The sequence below is a fragment of the Lutra lutra genome, chromosome 3 (genome assembly GCF_902655055.1).
Source record: "Lutra lutra chromosome 3, mLutLut1.2, whole genome shotgun sequence".
Lineage (NCBI taxonomy): Eukaryota > Metazoa > Chordata > Mammalia > Carnivora > Mustelidae > Lutra > Lutra lutra.
Window position 1 is genome coordinate 56,158,918 of NC_062280.1, and position 20,353 is coordinate 56,179,270.

Here is a 20,353-nt window from a genome sequence, read left to right on the forward strand (position 1 = left end):
ATTACCTGCTTCACTAACTTCCTGTCCCCCCACTTAGCATATGGCTACATCCTCTGGTTCATGACTGTATTCCTAGAATACAGAATACTGCCTGAGAGAAGGTAGGTACTCAAATATTTTTTTAAATTTTCATTCCAGTATAGTTAACATACAGTGTTAGTTTTTTTTCTGGTGTACATTATAGTGATTCAACAATTCTATACATTATTCATCACAACAAGTGTACCCCTTAAACCCCATAACCTATTTCACTCATCCTTCCACCCACCTCTTTTCTGGTAATCATCAGTGTGTTCTAGTTAAGAGTCTGTTTTTTGGTTTGTCTCTTTTTCTCTTCTTTAATTTGTTTCTTAAATTCCACATGAGTGAAATCAAATGGTATTTGTCTTTCTCTGACTGACTTATTTTACCTAGCATTATACTCTCTAGCTCCATTCATGTTGTTGCAAAAGGCAAGATTTCATTCTTTTTTATGGTTGAATAATATCCGTGTGTGTGTGTGTGTGTGTACACACCACATCTTCTTTACCCATTCATCTATTGATGGATGTGTGGGCTACTTCCATAATTTGGCTGTTGCAAATAATGCTGCAATAAACATAGGGCTTCATGTATCCCTTCGAATCAATATTTTTGTATTTTTTGGGTAAATACCCAGTAGAGCAATTTTTGGAATGTAGGGTGTTCTATTTTTAACTTTTGAAGAATCGCCATACTGTTTTCCACAGTGGCTATACCAGTTTGCATTCCCACCAGCTGTGCTTAAGTGTTCCTTTCTTTCCACATCATCACCAACACTTCTGGTTTCTTGATTTTTTATTGTAGCCATTCTGATAGGTGTGAGGTGATATCTCATTATAGTTTTTACTTACATTTCCCTGATGATGAATGATGCTGAGCATCTTTTCATGTGTCTGTTGGCCATCTGGATATCTTCTTTGGAGAATTGTCTGTTCATATCTTCCACCCATTTCTTAATTGGATTACTTTTTGTTTGTTTGTTTTGAGTTGTATAAGGTTTTTATGTATTTTGGATACTAGCCTTTTGTCAGATATATCATTTGCAAATATCTTCTCCCATTCCATAGGTTGTCTTTTAGTTTTGTTAATTGTTTCTTTTGCTGTGCAGAAGCTTTTTTATTTTGATGTATTCCCAATAGTTTGCTTTTGCCTTTGTTTCCCTTGCCTCAGGAGACATAACTAGAAAAATGTTGCTATAGTCCATGTCAGAGGCATTACTGCCTATGGATTTTTCTGGTTTCGGGTCTCACATTTAGGTTCTCAGTCCATTTTGAGTTTATTTTTGTGTTTGGTGTGAGACAGTGGTACAGTTTGATTCTTTGCATGTAGCTGTCCATTTTCCCCACCTCATTTGTTGAAGAGATTATCCTTTTCTCATTGCATATTCTTGTCTCCTTTGTCAGCAATTAACTGACCATATAATTGTAAGTTTATTTCTGGGTTCTCTGTTCTCTTCCTTTGGCCATGTGTTTATTTTGTGCTTTGATTAATTTTGAATAAAAAAACCCTTTAGATTATACCTCATAGTATGACCTTGGTATTTTAAAATGAGCAAAACTCCTTCCCTTCTGGGGGTGAAGAGAGAAAAAGCCAAAGGAGAGAAGGCTTCAGAGATCTTTCTTTACTGGGGGAGCAAAATTTATAAAAGAACGTGGAATCCCACTCACATCATGGATTAAAAATACAAAACTTTGACAAGTTAAATGATAACTCATTGCTAGCAGAGAAGATGTATGATCCCACATGTCCTGTTTCCAAAATTTTATGTGTCATCCATCGTTCTTTACTTGATTATAAATACTGCAACCCAGATTAATTTCTGAAATTCCTTTATTTACCTAAACTTTCAATAATTACCAACTTCTGGAGGTGTCTTTCTTTTATAATAAAATAATTAGGTTGTGGATATTACTTCAGTTTCTATTTGGAACTAACTAGAATGTTTTCTGAATTACGTTTCACCTAGTATCTTTAAGCTTCAGCATGTCTTAAATTAAGCTTCTTTCTTAGAAAATAAAAAGGTACTGGCAAATAAAATATCTGAAGGTTTATCTTAAATAATACATGTAAAAGCATATCATCAACCATTAAGTATTCTGCAATAGGAAGGCATTTCTACTATCATCATTATCTGCAATCCCAAGAAAACTTTGTAATACAGTTTTCTTTCTCACTTTACTGAGAGTGTGAAATTATTTAAGATTTGGACATCGCCTAACACTTAGTTACTTAATGGAAATAGCTTAGATTTCCCATTCTGGTGAAGTGATAGGAATCTGTACAACCTCATCACATGAGGGTGGTAGCTTGAAAACACAGGAAAAAGGAACAAAAGGGGAATCAATGGAATTGTTTTTGAGTAATAATCATAGATTGTGAAGTGCTGATCTGGTTGTCAGGGACTTTGAATGAGACTTTACACGAGGGACACTTAAAATCAGGGTAGTTAGCCCCCCCAAAAAACAAGTCTTGATATGCTCTGGAATATTTTCTTGCCATAAAGGATTACCTGAGCACATTTCTTCCAGCAATCTCCTGATTATATGTAAATGAGCAAAATCTATGCAACTCAAACAGCCCAAATCTAGCGCAAATGTTTGTGACAAATCAATATTTAAGACAGGTTTATTTGTTACTTCCCCTGGGCCTTTTGTTTGAATATGACAGAGATGGGAACAGAGGGAAGAGTAGCTAGTGGAAGCAGATTGTTTCATTTCTCTGAGCCTTGGTTTTCTCACTTAGTAAATGAAGAGAGGGACCTGGTATGTACTGGATGAAGACTGCCTGCTGCAGGTTAGACTAGGGAGTTATTGAGCATTTGGTAAGCCTGAAGGCCTTCCTTAAAGCATTCACATTCGTGGAGATGGCAACTAGTGGGCAACAGAACAATATTAGAATGGTGGTAATACGAGGAAAGAGTATCATCATGTTTGAAGCCTTAGAACGAGTATAAACGATGGATGTGTTCATCAGAAGAATCAACTGCTTCCACATGTCCCCTCTCCATAGTACCTGTTTTTCTACAATATAAAAATCAGGTTGTGTGCACTTTCATATTGAACTTTTTTGTTAAATAAACTTTTATAATAGCCAAAAAAAAAAAAAAAGCATTCACATTAAAAAATTTTAAATTATTTCCTATTGTGGTTTGGTGAGCAGGGCCTGGGCTGGCTGCCTCTGGAGTGAATGAATGATCATTAAGGTACAAGAAGTCATATTGCTCCAACCCATATCTTTCCTTTTAGGAAACTGTTTTTGATGTCCACCTGTGCAAGTTGTCATTGTATCTCAGGTTGAAATGTGCCTTTTTGCTTGCTCTGTGAAAACGAAAATGGGCCCTTTATCTTTTAATTTTTTTTAAAGATTCATTTGTTTATTTTAGAGAGAGTGAGAGAGAGAGCATGAGGAAGAGGAGAGACAGAGGGAGAGGGAGTGTATCTCAAGCAGACTCCCTGCTGAGTGCAGAGCCGGATACAGGGCTCAATCCACCACCCTGAGATCAGCACCCAGGCCAAAACCAAGAGTTGGATGCTCGATCGACTGAGCCACCCAGGTGCCCCTAAGGTGGGCCTTTAGATGGTTTTCTTCTCTCAGGTGGCACAGGGTTAAGCTATATTGGTGGGTGATACTGGAGAAAGAGTGCAGGAGAAAGAAGTTTACTTCCTGATTCTCGTGAGCTCTCTCTGTGCAGGCAGCTTCACCCGTGTCCGGCTTCTGCAGGTGCCTGGCTTCTCTGGCAGCTGGCTCTTGTAGCACAGGTGACTCCTCCAGCATTGGACTCCTGCACTGCATGCAGCTGTGCTAGTGCCAATGCAGCGACTTCTTCAGTGCCCACTTCTGCATTGAGAGTGATTTCTCAACCATCTGGATTCTGCACCATGATGATTTCCCCAGTGTCCACTTCCTACAAGGCGTGAAGCTTCTCCAGCACCCAGCTTCTACAGCATGGGTGACTTCTTAAGCATCTGTCTCCTCTAGTACATGTAACTTCTCTACTGTCTGGCTCCTGGAAACCTTTGGGCGATTTTGTAGCAGAATTCTTCTGGCAAGACACCTCCCTGTTAACAGCTTTTTCCAACACCCTAGAGGGAATATTTCCAGCAAGTTCCACTGCTCTGGCACAACGGTGATTTTTCTGGCAATCTGTGAGCCACAGTCATGCCCTCCAACAAGATCTGGATCTTAGCCTTAGGTGGAAGAACTCTTTCTTGGGTGCTCTATCTCAGCCCTAAGTGTAGTGCCTGATCCTTATAGCTACTATTTCTTTATTTGTTAGAGTTCTCTTCATTTCTCAGTAGCTGATCTCTTGTTACTCTCATTTATGCTTAGATTTAACAATTCTTTATAGTAAATTGTCCCTTGTTTAAGTTACTGTGTGGTTTTTGTCTCATGAGTGGACCCAAACTGAACTACCCTGAAGGTCTCAGTAGCTCTCCCATTTATGTTGGTGTCACTCCAATAGGACATCCCTACCCATTCCAGGTAAGACATCTCTACTATCTCTACCTAGAATTAGACATATCTTACAATATATGCTTTAGTCTCTTGCCTTGAGTGAAGACTCCAAACTCATTTAATATGTAAGATCCCTGAGAAAAAGAAAAATTGTATGATTTCCTTATGATCACAAAGCCAGTTAATTAAGGATTTGGGACCAGAACCCTAATAGCCTGACTCACAATCTGGTGCTCCATCCTCTCTGCCACAGTGACATTATTCACCAAAAATATTAATTAAGCAACAATGTGCATATGGCCAAATTTATAAGTTTAAATTAAAATTTGAAAAAATGATCTAAGATATGGTTCTTAGGTAGAAGGGGTTGGGGAAAGTGTGGAATTTAGTATTAGAGACACAGGGGCTATTCACCACTAGGGAATTAGGGAAATGGATGAACATTGTTGTAAAAAGGAAAGATCTACATTACAGGTTTGTTGTGAAGAAACAAGATCATACACATGGATCACTTGTCATCACTAGACACATTTAGGGAAGCCAGACAGCTGAAAGAGCCCTTAAATCATGCTGAATCCATTTCATATCACACAATTATTTTTCCTGCTTGCTCATTTCTTTCATGTTTATTTTTATTTTTTTTAAGGTTATGAAAGGGCATGATTTCACTTATAATGACATAGGTGTATGATTTTACAGTAAGATAAAACTAAAGATACTAAACATGTCTTCAAGGAAGAGGGTGCTTTTTGGTACAGGTATATGTTATAAAGCTTCATTTTCCCCCTCACCCTCCAGCTTTACTGAGGTAAAACTGACAAATAAAAATTGCATATATTGGGGCGCCTGGGTGGCTCAGTGGGTTAAGCCGCTGCCTTCGGCTCAGGTCATGGTCTCAGAGTCCTGGGATCGAGCCCCGCATCGGGCTCTCTGCTCAGCAGGGAGCCTGCTTCCTCCTCTCTCTCTGTCTGCCTCTCTGCCTGCTTGTGATCTCTCTGTCAAATAAATAAATAAAATCTTTAAAAAAAAAAAATTGCATATATTCATGGTGTTCAACCTGATGTTCTGATAGAAGTATGCATTGTGAAAAATCATCATAATCAAACTAATTAACACGTTTATTGCCTCACAGAATTCTCACTTTCTTTTGTTTTCTCTTTTTTTATGTGTGGTGAAAACACATAGGATTTACCTTCTTAGGAAATGTCACGTATACAATATAGTATTGTTAACTATAACGACATTGCTGCACATTGATCTTCAAAACTTATTCATTTGGCATAATTAAGACTTTGTACCCCTTGACCAGACCAACCTTTCCCCATTTCTCTCTCTCTTCTGCTCCTGGCAACTACCATTCTACTCTCTGCATCTATGAGTCTATTTTATATTCCACCTGTAGGTGAGATCCTGTCATATTTATCTTCCTGTGCCTGGCTTATCTCACTCAGCATAATGTCCTTCAGGTTCATCCGGGTTGACATAAGTGGCAGAATTACTTCATTTTTAAGGCTTAATAGTGTTCCAGTGTATATATCTACCACGTTTTCCTCATGCATTCATCTGTTGACAAACACTGCCATATCTTGGCTATTGTGAATAATGCGGCCATGAACATGGGAGTGCAAATATCTCTTCCAGGTCCTGATTATATTTCCTTTGGATATATACCCAGAATTCCATGCATATTTTAAGAAAAATTGTTTTTTTCCAAAAGGCTTTTCCATTTTTTTTCTCCTTTACTTGCAACTCTTTCTGCCCTCACATGATAAGTGTGCATCTAGCAAAGAAAGGTCGAATGAGTTAGAATGAGTCACAGTCATTGGAGAGGGGTGAGCTACATGCTGGCTGATTCATTGCTCCTTCACGGAATCAAGGTGGGTAAGTGTAAAATTAACTGCATTCGGACAAATGTATCACAGGAATTACTTTCCTGTCTGTCAGGCACTATTGGCACTGAAATGTCTGGGTCATTCAGTGTCATTACCATCTGTGTTTGAAGTCTGATTCTTTGGGGCCAGAGTCCTGCTTAGGTACAAGAGACCCACATCAACATGCCTGGCCTTAGCCCCATGGCTGTCCCAGAATCTCCTTTCTGCAGCATTCTTACTTGACAAAGAGATTCAGATTCCACAAACCACATATCATTTCACATTTCTCTATTTAAATGTCCCACAGTTTTTAAAAAAGGGTACCATAAGATAATAAGATAATAGATAGTATTAAGGTAGTAATTGCCATCCTTTATTATGTGTTTATTATAAATCAGATATGTAATACATATTCTCTCATTTTATCTTCTCAACACTCCTGCGTGGTAATTACTATTATTTCCGCCTTACAGGAAAACAAACAAACTGAAGTTTGAAAAGATGATGACCTTGCCCAACAACACTTGGATCCACTTGACATAAAAAGAATTACCTTTTTTGTACACCCTATTGCCTTGGTAGGTGCAGTTTGTTAGTCTACCATTATGAAACAAAATGACATTCATATAGTGTGCTAGAATTGTGCTTACTTTTTCCTCCTGCTTCCAGAGCCAAGAATATGGCTTTTCTCTGAAGATAATGGCTTTCCATTTATCCACACATTGATTATACAAAAGGACAATGCAGGGGCGCCTGGGTGGCTCAGTGGGTTAAGCCGCTGCCTTCGGCTCAGGTCATGATCTCAGGGTCCTGGGATCGAGTCCCGCATCGGGCTCTCTGCTCGGCAGGGAGCCTGCTTCCCTCTCTCTCTCTCTGCCTGCCTCTCTATCTACTTGTGATCTCTCTCTGTCAAATCAATAAATAAAATCTTTAAAAAAAAAAACAAAAAAAAACAAAAGGACAATGCATCATCTGGTATGTTGTTGGTCTATTCTTATAAATCTTGGTGTTCTACTCTCTTCAAGTTTATTAAAGCCACAGTTCTCTTTCCTAGCTAGCTTGACTCAAGTTGGAACTTATCAAACTTCGCAAATGCTTTTTTTTTTCCTGCTTTGAAAAAGAATTGTGGCACCTTTACCAAAATCCCAGCCTCTACATTTTGTTTTCCAGACTATGTCCTTATTAGTGTGTGAATGAAGAAGGGATTAAGGCAAAGAAGTAGGGGATTTGAGTCAGGTGGAGCATCTCTCTGGTCCTGTTCCCTTACCCCTTTTCTCACCCCAAGAATGGAGAAAGAGCCAGGCTCTGACAAGAAGAGAGGGAAGATGTTCACAAATGTCATGAATGTGGGTTACTTGTTAGGAAACCCCATGTTGTAGCATTTTGAAAGTATCCATTTAAAGGCATGTATTTAAAATTTTTTCAAGTAAAATTTAGTATTAAACATAGTGAGCCATGCTTTTGTCCTATTTTAAATGTTGATTTGCAGTGTTGTTACACCTTCAATGAGTTAGAGACATAAGAATCAAGTGTTACCAGGAAAATAAAGGAATAGATACATTCTCATAAAGTAAATCATAGAATATAGCAGAATTCTGTGAAATGCTGATATTGGGAAAAGAATATAAATCCAAAAACTGCTTAGGTCAATTCTTTTTTTTTTAATTCTTTTTTTTTTCATTTTATTTTGTTTTATTTCTTTTCAGTGTTCCAAAATTCATTGTTTATGCACCACACCCAGTGCTCCATGCAATAGGTAAGTGTACTCTTTTTTTTTCTTTTCAGCTTAACAGTATTCATTGTTTTTGCACCACACCCATCAATTCTTTCGTGCTTAACAGAGAGAGGGCTATTTTTAGTGCTTAACAAAAATCAAACTTATTTTAAGAAAAATCTGTGCCCTGAACTATATAGTATGTACTGAGCCATGTTTTTCTTTCACCTGAGGACTGAGCCAGTTTAGAAATTCTCCAGTTTTTATACTATCATCTTTGCTTATTGAACAGAGCATGTGCAAGCAACATGGGAAACTGAGCCACGTGGACATGTCCCTTAAACAAGAGGAGTACGGTATGAATGTTAATGGGTGAACTTTAAGGAATGAAAGGGCTAACGCTAAGCTACAGAAATTAAGAGCATCAACTCATGAGCTGATGCTATCCTTGCGCAGTGACCATCAATCCTGGAAGAGACCCTCATGCCACGGTACAGGGGTTTTGCAGGATGCACACACGTGGTCCTGGCCTGCCAGAGGCAGGCCTTGGACCCAAAAACCCAGCATTAAGCTGGGACCTTGGGAATTCTGTACCTTCAGTAAAAAAGAATTAAATATGCCCATGACCCATCTTAAAATGGAAAGGAATTTTTTTGTCACCAATGTGGATAGAAACACAGTTTTTAGTGAGAAACTGAAACAAAGCATGACGTGTGGTTGCAAAACGACAAATTATGCCAGCGACATGGTGCTGAAATCCTTGGATAGGAAATTTATATAAACCAGGTCCCAGTCTAGGGATACCCATGGTGTTCCTGGCAGGAGCAGATGCAAAACCACTGCCTAGTGACACTTTCATAAACCAATGTATATTGGACACTCACAGAAAATGGGCTCAAAAATAAAACTTATGTATAAAACTTGGAAACAATCAGTTATGAGAGAAATCAATAGACACAAAAAAGCAGGAAAATCAGCACCTCCAAGAACTTGAAAGAATTAAACAGTCTGAAAAAAGTTGTAAAATAGTTCTGCTTAAAATTGTCAAGGAGACAAAAGGTGGATTAGAAAGATATGGAAACAATAGGACACAATTTAAAAAGAATAGGCAAAGTTGAAGAATTAGAATTACAGTATCTACACATGAGAAAACCGGTCGTGGGAAGAGAGACCTCAGAGGATGGTGTAAGAGTTATCCACGGCCACCATACACCGTGGCCTAGGACTCGAGTGAGGCACAACAACTATATACTGCTCACGAGCCTGGGGTCAGCTGGGGCTAGGGGGGTGACTCTTCTATCCTTGGTTTGCTCCCTTTTGAGGCATCAGCTGACTGTTGGCTGATCAAGGCTGGCTTCAGCTGGGGTTCCTGGGGTGACTGGTCTCTGATTTCTCATCCTCCTGGAGACTCGCCTGTGCATGTCCTTATGACAATGATGGCGGTGCCACAGGAACAACTGGCACAGTGCCTCATTTTCTCGATCAAAATAGCGACACAGCCAAGCCCAGTCGACGGGCAGGACAGGTCACTCTAATGGTGGTGAGAGGGTGTGGGACTGCACAGCCATGGAAGAGGGTAGGGATTCGGGCGACAGGAGTGGAGAAGTTGCTACAGTAGATGGCGATTGAGTGAAAAAGCTGGTTTAAGCATACCTACAGAAGAGAATCAGTGGGGAGGGACCTGAGGAAATTTCTCAGTCCATAGCAGAGAAGCAAAGAGATAGACTATGTGAACAAGTTAAGACTTTCAGACAGACTGAGATGGCCCAACGTGTATCTAATTGGAGAGCTGTTGTACGTATTAACACACACACACACACACACACGATCGGGTTTAAGGTACAGACATACATATAACTTGCTCATGCAGTTATAAGTACACATTTATAAGTAAAAAGGAGGATGTCCACCAACTTCAGGGGAGTGGCTGTCTCTGGAAAGAAAGCAGAAGTAACGTAAAGGTAAGGAAGGAAATTGCTTTGATGGATTCCTTTTTAAAAAAAAGTATTAAATATGGCAAAATAATAGCAATTGGTAAATGTGTCTGGAAACTACACAGGCATCTGTTATAGCTGCATGTTTTTACATGTTCGAAATAGTTCATAATTAAAAATTCAAAGAATATTGACTAACAGAAAATAGTGAAAGAAAAACCAACAATCATCACAAATAAGAATGCAGCGCTGAGCCAAGGTGAAGTGTTCAAAATAATCACTTTAGAAAAGTGATGACATTCTTAAGGATGGCATTAATAGAAACGTGAATGTGACCATAATGATGTACTCGAGATTTTTCGACTACTTTAGAAAAAACGTAAGTTTAACTTAATGTATTACACTTAGTAGGTTAGGAGACTACCCAAAGAACATGCTGTTCTCTGTCACTCGGCTAAACCCAAATTAGAATCAGTCAGCTTTGAAATTTCATGACTTTCTGGAATTCATCACCTTCACAATGTATTAGCATTATTTTCCCATTTGAGCCTTCTTGGGCAGCAGCAGTAATAACCTAGGTTTTTGTTAGAGGTTAGGACTGCACCTTCCTTGAGTTCCAAAAAAAATTGCTCCCTCTCTCATTTCAGGGTAACATCTGTCAAACTCACAGAGCTTCTTTCCAACTGAGAGTCTGATTTCCTCGTGTAGTCCCTTTGCCAGGTGGGACATTTTTTTTTCCTTAAAATAAACTCTATACCCAATATGGGCCTTGAACTCACAACTCTGAAATCGAGGTTACGTGCTCTACCATCTGACCCAGCCAGACATTCCCCAGGTGGCACATTTTCATCTGGTGTTGAAAAACAAACACGGGGCTTTAATCTCCAAGGCCTTGCATCTCCATGATGGGCAAGCCACGGGGAGTGAAGAGCCTCTCAGCCCTGCGCCTTTTCATTCCCTTTATAGAAACCACTCAGGAGCAGACAGAACCGGCTACGAGTAGGGTGGTAATTTGAACGAAATCTGGGGGGGAAATCTTAGGGAAACGGCAAGCCTGAGATAATGACAGTGGGATATAAAGTGGGCTTGAGGCCCATTTAAAAGGTCATTTTCAATTTTGACAATGAGATGATTTTTTTTTTAAAGATTTTATTTATTTATTTGACAGAGAGTGAGATCACAAGTAGGCAGAGAGGCAGGCAGAGAAAGAGGGGTAAGCAGGCTCCCCGCTGAGCAGAGAGCCCGATGTGGGGCTCGATTCCAGGACCCTGAGATCATGACCTGAGCCGAAGGCAGAGGCTTAACCCACTGAGCCACCCAGGTGCCCCATCAATGAGATGATTTTAAAATCAGCATCACTATTGGACTGTTATTTTAAGGAGCTATTTTCGTCAGCAGCATCCTCATAACACACACGCACCGTGGCTTGGCCATGCTTTCCTACCAACAGTGAAGTCTACAGTGTTTACCACCAGCAGGACAACGTGATAAAGAGAGATGCTCCTCCCATCCCAATCCTACCTCATCTTTATGACCCATGTCAAGTTTCCTTCTCTTGTTGATGCCGTTCTCCTTGGACTCTTGTCTTCTTTAAAGGACTCTGACATGTAAAAACAGTGGTGAAATAGAGAGTCCTCATAGCTCTGTAGCTGGGCAGACCTAGCTCTCAATCCCAGCCTTGGATTACTCATTGCAGGATCTCAGGCACCTCATTTAACCTCCCTGGACTTCTGTTTCCTCATCTGAAAGTTGGAGAAGTACTAACACACATTTCAGAGGGCTGATGTGAGGACTGACTGAGTCAGTCTGGCCTGGTGTTCTGCTGAACTCGTCACAACTATTGAACTATTGCTGCCTTTCTCCTTCTTCCTGGTCCTTCAGTCACTTTCCCCTTGTTCTTCAGATTTCCTTTCTGAGTTGAGAGTAATTATTTTGAATTTGGAGAAGAACTTTTAAATTTTATTCCTGGCTGCTGTTGATTTAAAAATATCATGCTTTATCCACAATAAAATAGCTCTTCTTGAATTTTTGTTTGATAGTCTTCCTCACATTTCCTTTTCTCAAACATTCTTAAGAACAGAAACATTTAAAAGATTGAAGTCAAGTGTATTCAAAAGCCACATGGTTTCAGTCTTAAGTGTCTGCTGACTTTCGCTGGCATCTCAGTGTGGTCGACTGACTAACTGAGGCACTAGTGTTAGTATTTAAGGTCCGCCACTGGGGAACAGGAAGTTTAAGCTTTCATCACACTGTGGGAGTCATGTACCCAGTAAGCAACTCCACCAAAGTAGCCAGGGCAGTTGTAAGTTAACTTCTTTTCATTTGGAGCTTGCCAGAAGAATGAATCTGAGCACAAGGAACATTCTGTGATGTCTCTCGTACAACTTCAAGCAGGAACAAACTTAGCATGGAGTAGGTGCTGAGTAATCACTGAGATGTACGTATGACACCTCCTGTAGAGATTCACCTCAAAACAGAATGTTATGGAATAATGTGTCTTCTCCAAGTTCGTATATTAAAATCCTAACCTCCAAGTTGATGGTATTAGGAAGTAGAGGGCTTTGAGGGGTGACTAGCTCATGAGGGTGGAGCCCTCATGAGGGGTTTAGGGCTCTTATAAAAAAGACCCCAGAGAGCTTTCTTGCTCCTTTTCTGCTATGTGAGGACAGAGGGAGAAGATAGTGGTCTGTGAACCAGGAAGCAGTTTCTCGCTGGACACCTGATCTGGTGGCACCTTGACCTTGGACTTCCCAGACCCTATAACTGTGAGAAATAAATGTTTACTGTTTAAGCCAGTCAGTCTGTGGTATTTTGTTATAGCAGCCTGAACAGGCTGAGCAGGTCCTATCTATCTAGAATGATTGACAACAGTCAAGTCCTTCTCATACCTCAACAAAGTCCCATAAATAAATGTCTGCACAGCTTGAAATATGTTCCTTTACTTATTATTCTAAATCATTGTCCAAAGAGAAATTTCTGAGTTTTTATACTTTAAATATTAGGCAATATAATTCTGAAAGGAAAAAAAGACCAGTGAAATTTTGTAAATCAAGAGGAGTTATTTTCTTTAAACATTTTTTTAAAAAACTCTAATTCCAGTATAATTAACATACAGTGTTATATTTATTTCAGGTGTACAATATAGTGATTCCACAATTCCATATATTACTCAGGGCTCACTGCCATAAGTGTGCTCTTAATCCCTTCCACATATTTCACCCATCCCCCACCCACAACCCTCCCCTCTGGTAACCCTCAGTTTGTTCTCTATAGTTAAAACTCTCTTGTTGTTGTTTATTTTTCTCTCTCTTTTGTCCCCTTTGTTCATTTGTTTTCTTTCTTAAATTCTACATTTCAGGGGAACCTGGGTGGTTCAGTGGGTTAAAGCCTCTGCCTTCCACTCAGGTCATGATCTCAGGGTCCTGGGATCGAGCCCTGCATCAGGCTCTCTGCTCAGCGGGGAGCCTGCTTCCCCCCCTCTCTCTGCCTGCCTCTCTGCCTACTTGTGATCTCTGTCTGTCAAATAAATAAATTAAATTTTAAAAAAATAAATTCTACATTTCAGTGAAATCATGATATTTGTCTTTCTCTGACTGACTTATTTCACATAGCTTTATACTCTCTAGATCCATCCATGTTGGTAGAAATGGCAAGATTTCCTTCTTTTTTATGGCTGAATAATATCCCATTGCATATACACCACATCTTCCTTATCCATTCATCTGTGGATGGACAGTAGGGCTGCTTCCTTAATTTGGATATTGTAAATGATATTGAAGCAAACATAAGGGTGAAGGTATTCCTTCAAATTAGTGTTTTTCTGTTTTGAGCTAAATACCCAGTGGAGTGATTATTGGATCATAGGGTAGTTCTATTTTTAATTTTTTGAGGCACTCCATCCTTTTTTCCAGAGTGGCTTCACCAATTTGCCTTCCCACCAACAGTGCAAGAGGGTTCCTTTTTCTCCACATCCTTGCAACGCTTGTGGTTTCTTAAGTTTTTTATTTTAGCCATTCTGACAGGTGTGAGGTACTATTTCCTTATGGTTTTGATTTGCATTTCCCTGATAATGAGTGATGTTGAGCATCTTTTCATGTGTTTCTTGGCCATCTGGATGTCTTCTTTGAAGAAATGTCTGTTCACATCTTTCTGCCCATTTTTAATTGGATTATTTGGTGGGGGGGTTGAAGTTATATCAGTTCTTTACATATTTTGGATACTAACTCTTTATCAAACATATTATTTACAAATATCTTCTCTCATTCAGTAGGTTATCTTCTAGTTTTGTTAATTGCTTCCTTTGCTGTGCAGAAGCCTTTTATTCTGATGTAGTCCCAATAGTTTATTTTTGCTTTTGCTTCCCTTGCCTCAGGAAACATATCTAGAAATATGTTGTTATGGACAATGTCTGAGAAATTACTGCCTATGCTCTCTTCTAGGATTTTTATGCTTTCAGGTCTCACATCCTGATCCATTTTGAGTTTATTTTTGTGTATGGTGTAAAAAAAGTAGTCCAGTTTCAACTCACATGTAGCTATCCAGTTTCCATTTGCTATCCAACACCATTTGCTGAAGAGACTGTCTTCTTCCCATTGCGTATTCTTGTCTCCTTTGTCAAAGATTAATTGACCATACAGTCATGGGTTTATTTCTGGGCTCTCTATTGTGTTTCAAGAAGCAGTTATTTTCTTAAAGCAAATTTCAACTTTATAGAGATTCCAGATGTCAGTGCTCTGTGGGTCCTGGAAAATATGTCATTTTGGGGGTATTTTTAATGTTATACACAATTACAGAACTTTTAAAACCTAACCAGAGTAACTCTAGCATCCCATGGCACTGAACATAGAGGCTTCAGTCCTCTGCAAGAATTGGGGGATGCTGGCATCCTCTCCACGCTCTCAGCATGGGTCAGCCTCCACTAGAGTCCCCTTCAAGTGACCCTGCTCATGGCACAGGCTTCATCCACTGCCCCTCTGCGTGCCTCTGTCTAGAAGAGTGTCATATAGTTCAAGTGCAGAATTTTAACAGAACTGTGGAGGGAGAAGTACTCCAGAGCACAAGAAAAACACTGGTATTCCTGGCCTTTGTGCTAAAGCTTCAATTCTTATTGCTTCTAAGTGTTCATGGAAAGAATAGTTTTGAAACACATTGCCAAGCTCTTCTTTCTTTCTCCGTACATGGCCATTTTCATAATCCATATTCCTATCTACCTGCTAGAGAATGGGAAATCACTTAGGGAATTAAGACTCTTAACAGAAGTCTGAGTCCCTAGGGAGGCAGTGTGAGGAACAATAAGATTTAAAAAGAATGTTTGTTTTCATTAACATAGTAGAAGGTAGGTCCAGTGAACTTGAACCCAGAGATTGCCAGATTCCAGGGAGAATTCAGTATATAAGGGTATTTCACTTGGGTCAGGTAGAAAAGGTACAAAGAAGACCTTACCTCCCTGTGATGAGGGTTGTGAGGTTGAGAGCAGGGAGAAGTAGGGCAAGAAGTTCAGACAGGGTCCCTGGTCACCATCTACCCCTGAGGATAAAATTCATCAAGAGCAAAAGTGCCATATAACTATCCAACTAGGCATAGGTCAACCTGACATCACTGGAGCCAGAAATGTGCCTCCTTCCACGTAACCTAGGAGAGGCGGCAAGTCTGTAGGAGAGTCTCCGCCTAGCATGGTGTGGGTCAGCAGTGCGCCAATAGTGGGCAGAGAAGAAGAGACAGCTCAAGACAAGGCCGAAGCTTATGTCTGGCATGCAGAGTGCTCTCACAAGGGAACAGAAGTTCTCAGATACTAGTGGGCTGCCAGCAGCCTGAGGACTGAACAAAGAGGCTACAAGAGAGGGGGTCATTGAGGCTGGAGACAAAGAGACAAACAGGCCAAAGACTTCAGAGGTGGGTGCCAGCATCATGTCCCATTAGTGCCGGATGGGCCCAGCTACATCTCAGTCACTCCATTCAGAAACCCACAGACCAACACAAGTAGCTACAGGTTCCTCACAAGAACACAGTGGACAGCGCCTGACCTGCCACCTCCCAGTGGAGCCAAAAGATGGGGACCTAACCACATGGATCCCAGAGCCCTCCTCTTCCTTACTGTCCAGAATCCAAGTAAGCTCCTCCCCACCCATCCCAAGCAGTATGTGTCATCTCACATGGGACAGGTGGGCAGAGGGAGGAAAACATGAACTTGGAAGAGAACGAGCCACCTAAATGAGACTGTCTAAAGCAAAGACATGAAGATGTTCTTGACTGGCAAGTTTAAATTCACCACCTCTTGCCCCAACTTCCAGGGTGGTGGGCATAGTGGGAGAGATCAGACAGCTGATAGAAAATAAGGTACATTTTCTTTGAACATATATGTAAAAACTTTAAGCTCCAACGTATTTATACCATAAAAGAAACAATTACATGTTTTTAAATACATCCCATCTTCCAAAAAGTATTTGATGCAGCTACAATCTATGTATTGGAAAGTAAACACTTAAAGGAAAGATCCTAAGAGTCTATGAGTTTTAGTTAGCAGGTATGAAGAATAGAATATAACACTGTGTGTTAACTATACTGGAACCTGAAAAATATGAAAATAGAATGATAAAGATACATTTAATATGTGTGATTCGACATGTAGAAGGTTAGCATGAGAAGTGAGGTAGGTTGTATCTTTTCTGTTTATGGAATGCCAATAATTTTGTGGAATAAATAAGAGAAGTAAGAACTGTCTTCATCAAAAAAATAAAATAAAATAAAAAATAAAAAAAAAATAAAAAAAAAAAAGAACTGTCTTCATCATACCTATATCTCCAGCACTTCTACACTTCCCGGAGCACAGTGCATGCTCAGTAAATATTTATTCAATGAATAAATGAAAAAGTAAACTGCTTAGCATCAGAATGGATAACTTAGGACATTGTTGAGCTCTTTCAAGCCATTGAGGTACCATGGGCCACATAGCAGAGTAGGGGGAACTAGGGTGGGAGGAGCTAAGAAGGGTTACCCCAAAGAGTTACCCCATCCTCACCATGAGACACCTGCTTCAGAAAGAGGGGACAAAAGAAAGGATGGAGGTGGGGACTTTACTGTGCATTGCCACCCCTATCTCTTGCAGGGTGTGTGTGTGTGTCTGTGTGTGTGTGTGTGTGATTGTTTCCTGGGCAAGAGTGCTTGTTGCAAGCCTTAGGTGAACTATAGGACCTTCTGTAGGTGCCTCATGGAGAGGTGCTCTCAGAGCAGGGACTCTGGGCCCAGGGCAGAAGGGGTTGGTCTTGGGAGAAAGGCAAAGAGCCCCAGGCATGGCCTCAGGAAGGCAGGCCTGGCCTAGCGGACCTGAAGGTGGGAGAGTATTTGGTCTAGAACAAGACTTGATATTTGCTACTCTTAAACTTGTGTTCTATCAAACTTATAGTGTGGGATGAATTAAGAAATATTTTTCTAAGCCCTGCATTGTCTTGTGGCACAATTTAACTGTGATTCTTTATTAAAAGAGTTAAGATGCCAATTTGGTAAGTGTAAATTTTTTAAAAAGTATTTTACTTATTTATTTGAGAGGGAGAGAAAGATAGTGAAAGAGAGCATGAGCAGGGAGGAGAGGGAGAAGCAGCCTCCCAATGAGGGGCTCGATCCCAGGATCCTGGGATCATGACCTGAGCTGAAGACAGATGCTTCACCAACTGAGACATCCAGGTGCCCCCATTAACTGCAAACTTTTAAAGTAGGACTAGGATAACCCCATTTTGGCCTTTCTTGATTTTTAAAAAAATGCCAGAATTTTAAAACTGGAAAGCCACCATGGCCCTGTCTGAGATGTTCTGGGGCACACACATGCGTGGAAGTAAAAGCACATACTGCTACTAATTGTTCCCTAAATGAAACCCTTTCTCCATCACCTCTCTGCATTTTACACACTGTTCCCTGGGCCAGGAGCACAGGACTCTCCTATTCACGCCCACCCCCCAGTGCTATTTTTGGGGACTACATCTTTCCTCAAAACACAGCTCATGCATCATATCCTCCCAGAGGTCCCTGCATTCTCCCCCCAGCCCATCCCGCACTGCTGGGCTCAGGGCCTCACTGAGTTTTCATAACACGTGTCATATTCTTTAGGGCTCATCTCTCTCCCCGACTTGAGTGTCAATGCCTTTAGGGAAGACGCCATCCATCTCACTCTCTTTGTGTTCTCAGAATTGAGCACAGGGCCTGGCATGAGGCAGATGCCCAGCCCTTACAGCAAGGTTCTTGGAGCCATCCTCCTAGCCCGGCCCCTTCCCAGAGTGAGAGGAGCACTGTTTTGGGGAATGGGTATGGTTCTATGTCTACAAGGGTGCATCCCACAGGTTAAGCAGAAAGCGTGCCAAATGCAGAGTCACCCAGATGTTATCCTGTCATACACCAGGACTCTGATTTCTTTTCTCCAGCATTAAAGGTGCAGAGACAGCATGGTCATAGGAGTGAGAACATGAAAATGCTGGCACTGTGGAGAAAGTGGAGAAAGACAGTGGGAAGGAAGGGGTTTTGTCTGAGCAGGGATCTGGCAGAGCCAAGGCAGGGCTGACCTTAAGGCCGGGCTGAGTCACCCAGTGCTGCCTGGCACACGGCCTTTGTTTGTACAACACCCAGGGACGGCCTTTGTTTGCCTCATGCATTCTGTATACATGCTTCCTAAAAATGAAAGCTTTTTAATTCTTTGCCATTAAGGTGACTGGCCTTTTGCAATACACTTAAAAAAAAAAAAATCCAGAAACAACCTACCTTAAGAGTAGGATTGAGTCTGAAAAGATTGAAATCTAGGGTAAATAATTGAAGACAAGCCAGAAGACATTCATGAGTACGCTGCTCTCATAGATTCTACAAAACTATTCTGCAATTCACCCAAATGATGAACACTTGCCTTAATTTCCCAGGGACTTCTTGTATGGGGTCCATCAATCCTTGCCAGCATTCGCTGGTACAGTTCGTGATCGAGACCATTGGCCGACAGAATTTGCACTGGAAACAGACTTGTTAATTAGTCTAATGAATTCACAGGAGTCATTAATTATCTAACACTTATCTAATTAGCTAACAGTTTCACCTGTCAGAGCCAGAGGTAAATGCCAGACTGGAATTCGGTGGTCCTCCTCATTATACCCTAAAAATAAATGGAGACATGCAGCACAGAATACCAAGTAGAAGTGTGGAGACTTCACGGTGGTAAGTGGGCATGCCGTGGCTCCGAATGGCCAGTGGTGGTTGGAAAGGGACAGCAGGTGGAGTTGTTGGAGATGGGTCATGTCCCAAGAGACACATGTATCACTGTAAACTACAAGCAGCTACTACTGTCCCAAGTCACAAACGCAACACAGTATTCAGGGCTATTTTGCCTCTAAGTTGTCATTACCTGTACTGAGATCATTTTCTTCAGGGATTTTTTAATTTTGGGGCAAAGTTACAAACATCTATTTGGCGGTAGCAGCAGAAAGATTTAGGCTGCTACAATGGTTCTCTAGTCTCTTTCTGTCTCATTCTATAAGCTTTGTTCCCTGGCCAAGATGGACCTAAGGAGGCCAGCATGGAGTTCGAGGAATTTGTCCAGACTGACTATCACCACGAAGAGGAGCATCTTCTGACATGGAGATCCCAGGTAGGATATGGACACTTGATTACTTACTGTCATGCACATTCTTACAAGGGAAATCCATTCACATTATGCAAAGTCTTGTATTTGTTGTTGTTTGGGCGCTTATGAACATTTTGAGCTCTGGTTTGTTTGAAAATGGTGAGAACTAATGTTCTTGAAGCTCTTATCATCATGGAACTTTAGCTGAGTGCCATGAGAGCTGGCAAAACAGGATCAAGATTAAGTTCCTCTGAAGTCTTTTAGATTTTTCCATCCCAAAAGCATAAAGTGAGAAGCAGTAGCAAAGTAGAAAATTCATGGATTTTTTTTTTTTTTAAAGAGAGAGAGCATCCAAGTTGGGGAGGGGTGTGGGAGGGGAAGAGGGAGAGTGAAAGAGAGAAGCAGGCTCCACCCCCAGTATGGAGTCTGATGCAGGGCTCAAACTCACGACCCTAAGCTCATGACCTAAGATGAAATCAAGAGTCGAACATTTAACCCATTGAGCCACCCAGGAGCCCAGGAATTCATGGATTTCTTTCTTTTTTTTCTTTTTTTTTTTAAAGATTTTATTTATTTATTTGTCAGAGAGAGGGAGAGCCAGAAAGCGAGCAGAGGCAGGCAGAGGCAGAGGGAGAAGCAGGCTCCCTGCTGAGCAAGGAGCCCGATGTGGGACTCGATCCCAGAACGCTGGGATCATGACCTGAGCCGAAGGCAGCTGCTTAACCAACTGAGCCACCCAGGCATCCCGAATTCACGGATTTCTTAA